At 39.2% G+C, this 4,848-nt stretch overlaps 1 non-coding gene across 1 annotated transcript; it reads left to right on the top strand.

The window, feature by feature from the left end:
* Positions 1-3,030: 3,030 nt before the first annotated feature.
* Positions 3,031-3,171, top strand: LOC138148417 (small nucleolar RNA SNORA8). Its single transcript, XR_011165053.1, has one exon. It is a non-coding gene; the product is annotated as a small nucleolar RNA SNORA8 (small nucleolar RNA).
* Positions 3,172-4,848: the final 1,677 nt, after the last annotated feature.

Below are 4,848 nucleotides of genomic sequence, written 5' to 3'. Positions count from 1 at the left end.
ACCTTAAAAACATCCTTTCCTTACATAATAAGTATAGTTAAGCACAATAATGATGCAACATAATGTCATTTATAAAAATCATGTCTCACGCACTTCTACAACTTAACCTTTGTCAAGAGTTGGAAGCATGGTTATGTTGCTTTGCTCAAACACTTGGCCAGATGTATTGATGTTGAACAAGGAAAGAGACCAACTAGGAGGCTATAACAATAGTGAGGGTAAGAGAGATCCGAAGGCCAAAACTGGGATGATGGTTGTATGGAGAGGAGACATATGAAAGGGGTAAGGATTATTCCTTTTTGGTTTTGTATAGCACAATATAGGTACTGTTTATTAAACAGTGAACAATGATTCAAATCCCTGATACTTTGAACTTCCAGGAAAAGTTAGTCTTATGTCCATTTCTAAAGCAATCCCTCCCATTTTGTTTGGGGTTATGGTGGGGAATATCATCCAGTTTCCTGTCATCTTTGCAAACCCTGTCTGGTAAATCCACTCCTGTCTCAAGAAATCTCTAGTGCAATTTTCCCTCTGCATTCAGACTCCATGGTTCTTTTTTTTCCATCATGAGTCTTTTGGAATTGGATCATTGTATTGCTAAGAAGAGTTAAGCCTATCAAAGTTGGTCATTGGACAATACTGCCATTACTGTGTACAAAGTTCTGGTCCTGCTCATTAAACTCGGCATCAGTTCTCATAAGTCCAGGTTTTTCTGAAATCTGCCCGCTCATCATTTTTTTAAAAATTTATTTTTAGCTTGCAACATTCAGTTCCACAAGATTGAGTTTTAAATTTTTTCTCTTCTCACCCCTCCCCAATACGGCATGAAATCTGCTATAGACTCTACATATACATTTGCATTAAGCATTTTCACATTAGTCATGTTGTAAAGAAGAATTAGAACCAAAAAAATGAACCATGAGAAAGAAGAAACAAAACAAAAAAGAGGGCAAATAGAATGCTTCAATCTACATTCAGACCCTAATTTTGTCTGAATTTCTCTGTCATTTTCTATCACGAGCCTTTTGGAGATGTCTTAGAACCGTGCATTGCTGAGAAGAGCCAAGTCTATCAGTCATTGCACAATCTAGCTGTAATGGTGTATAATGTCCTGGTTCTGCTCCCCTCACTCCTGTCCATTTCTTACAGCACAATGATATTCCATTACATTCATATACCACAACTTGTTCAGCCATTTCCCAACTGATGGACATTTCCTCAATTTAATGCATTTATAATGCATATATAATTTATAATTAATAGCTTTGCTGAAGCTATTGTTTCAATTAAGTATTTTTACCAATCCCTATGATTTTATATGTCCATGGTGCCAGTAGAAAGAGCAGGGATTTGGGGACTAAATGCTTCCTTATTTTAGTTGACCTTGTAAAGAAGAGTTTTTACTTAATTTTCCCCTTGGATTAAAACCCTAGTTTCTGGAAAGGACTATTTGCATAGCCATAGGCAAATCACTTAACGGGTAGAGGTTGGAGCCCGCCCGAATAAATTCAAGGCCTTGAAGGAGTTGATTTGCTAAATTTTCGGCATAAATATTCACATCTCAGAAATCTTCTAATCTTACCCAAAAAGGCCTGGATTTGTTGGTTTCTTGGTTGTCTAGAATTAAGAAAATTATGGAGAGAATGTTAATAATTCAGATTAAATTTAAAAGTGTGTCATGAGTCCATTCATTCCCCAGTGAGCTGGTTTGTTCAAACATTTCAGTACTCTGCTGTCTCCAACCCCTAACTTCAACTGTATCAGAGTATTTTAATTGTATTGTAAGGAGTTGGACTAAACTACTTAGGAGCTTTCTCCACCCTTAAAATGTCATCCTTTGATCCTCTGATTAATTTACTACATCCAGTTCAATTCAAGAAGCAAAAAATGAAACTGTCTTTGCCATCACATAGCTTACATACATTCTGATAGGTGTACAAAAATTGGTTGTTCAGTCATGTCTGACCTTCGTGGTCCTATTTGGAGTTTTCTTGGCAGATACTGGAGTGGTTTGCCATTTCCTTCTCCAGCTCATTTTACAGATGAGGAGACTGAGGCAAACAGGGTTAAATGACTTGTCCAGGGTCATACAACTCTTTAAGTGTCTGAGGTCACATTTGAACTCAGGTCCTCATGGTTCCAACAGCTGGTGCTTTATTCAGTGTGCCACCTGGCTGCCCCCAACTATTTCAAGAAAGAACAGGAAGGGTTGACCAAGAGGCATTGTAGATATGAGATAGGAGTAGATAGCTTTGAAAGGAGAATTATTCATTTGGGCTTTTATCCTGATTAAGAAGGCAAAATTCAGGACAAAGAATTAAAAGGATCTTATAAGTATGTCAGGGTAGCAATATATTGGTAGACCGATCACTGGAAATTAGTGATGGCTCCAAGGTGGGCACTGCTTTTATATGTAACTTTCAGTCAATTCAGACAGGTCCATCTCAGCAAGAGGCTGGGTCCTTGAATCTCAGTTCTTCCCAACTTAGCAAGAATGTAACAATTTGCAGGGAGGGGTATATACTTCGGTGTATGAGAGGGTTTTCTTCATGTCCATGACCTCCTTGGAGTATATGCCTACTATTGGAATCTCTGGATTGGGCAATATGCACAATTTAGTCATCATTCCACATTTGCAGAATTCCAAAGTGGTTTCTAAAATGTACTAATTCATTGGATCTGTAGCTCCATTAAAAGTGTATCGGTATGATTCTGTTCCCACAATCCCTCCAGCATTACCTCTTCCTATCTTGTCATCTTTGCCAGTTTGCTGGCTCTCCTTTGAGTTGTTTTAATTCTATCTAGGGACCGAGCATAGGTCCCCAGAGATGGCTGCTTTGGAGAATTGACTTTCTAGGGAAAAGAAAATAGACCAGAGTTGCTGTTCTGGCATAGCACACATTCTGTGATTGCTGTTGCTGTTGAGGGTAGGGGCAAGTGGGGCTAAGCTACTTTAAATATGTAGATTTTGTGTCCCTCTGTACCCGTGTCTTCACCTAAGTACATCCATTCCGAACAGCAATATGTAATTGCATTGTGTGGTGTCTGCGCCCAAAGATGTACTCTTAGTTGGGATGTCCAAGAGACGGTGCTTTAGAAACTCAGGATTTGGGATCCTTGTTTTCCATGATTATTGTGCAGGTTCAATCTGGTATTTCCATTGATAAAATCCATTTTAAAATGTGCCTTTGATTCTGTTATTACCATTATTCTGCTGAATTGAAAACCTGCTTGATTAGGAGACTGGCAAATTCACATAATTTATAGTAAGGTTATTTCCATATGTTCAAAACTTTACAAAATCAATAGGTATTTTATTAACATGACAACATTATAGCCTCACTTTTTCTAGAATCAAAGCAGATATTAAATATATACCAAACCTTTATGGAATTACTTAATGAAGTTAGGCCAGGTTCCCAATAATCAGAAGCACTTGTGTTCACAATGTAATGATGTCTCTCTAATAAGGCAGGTTTTGCTTCCATCACTCAAGGTTTATTGGTGGTGATAAGCCAAGTAGGCTGCTGAAATTAAAGTTCCCCTTCAGCCCAGTTTAACTTTCTAATATTTAGTTTTGCTGTGTGCTTTAATGTACTTTCTATTGAAGCAAAATATTTAAAAGTCAAGTGATGTTAGGTCCAAATAACATGACTACAAGTTCTGCTGATTTTCCATTGAGTGACAAGTATCAAAGCCATCCCCAGTAGAGAATCTTATTTTAAAACTGCCACCTTAAACTTCAGGGTGTCTGTTAAATATTGCAAACATTCCAAAGGAGAAGCCAGCACATCCTTCCTGACTGACTGTTCCATGGTAGTAGTAAAAGGTTTCTTCCCCCCCCTCCCCCCCTTATCTTTTCAAACCAGAGAAGATAGATGTATTTGTGAATGTCTGGGGTGGGGTGGGGGCAGTGGATCATCAACACTTACAGGTGTGTGTGTGAGAGACTTTTGTAACCTTAAATTTAAACTTAGTCATCTCACAATATTTCTGTTACTGTATACAATATTCTGGTTCTGCTCACTTCACTCAACATCAGTTCATGATGCCTGTTGGAAATCTGCTGAAGGAAAACATCTCATTTCTCTGAGATGATTCAAAAGTGCTACTGTCTAGAAGTATTTTAGAGCAGATTGACCTCCAAGTGAGCCTTAACTCTGGAATCAAATCTTAGGGCACTCCACACATTCCCTGGCTCAAAAAGAACCCTGAGAAGGAAGGAGAGAAAACACAAAATAGTGGTACTCATCTTTCCTTTAATCCAAGATAGGGACCTATGGAGAATCCTACAGTTTTCTTTTTTTTTCCTTTTTGGAGGGGGGAAGGTAGGGCAATTGGGGTTAATTGACTTGCTCAAGGTTACAGGGCTAGTTTTTGTGTTAAGTGTCTGAGGCTGGATTTGAACTCTGGTCCTCCTGACTCCAGGATTGGTGCTCTATTCACTGCACCACCTAGCCGACCAAAGAAATTTTTTCTCTTTTTGGAGCCTACACAGTTTTCTAAGTAGTTTGAGGCTGGTAGTGACCGAAGGCCATAAGTCCTCTTCCTGTCTCATGGCCAGAAGTCCTGGGAACCTCCCGAGTCAGTTTAGGGGAGGTTTATCCAACACCCAGAAACTTTCCAAAATCCTGTGTGTATCGAGACAGTAGCCATATTCCAGTTCCTCTACCAGCCACTGGAGGTCAAGATTGCTCTAGGAATGCCTGGTATTCTCAATTAACTGGAGGATTTTGTAATTGATGTCAAAAAAAAACCACACACACACACACACACACACACACACACACACACCACAGGACCCTAAAAGCTGAAAGGGCCAGGGGGGTTAGGAGCATACCTGGGGCA

This window comes from Petaurus breviceps, unplaced genomic scaffold, assembly GCF_028583685.1.
Source record: "Petaurus breviceps papuanus isolate PSGF00001 unplaced genomic scaffold, PetGlider_PUasm1.0 90823, whole genome shotgun sequence".
Taxonomy (NCBI): Eukaryota; Metazoa; Chordata; class Mammalia; order Diprotodontia; family Petauridae; genus Petaurus; species Petaurus breviceps.
This window is presented reverse-complemented; position numbering and strand designations above follow the sequence as displayed.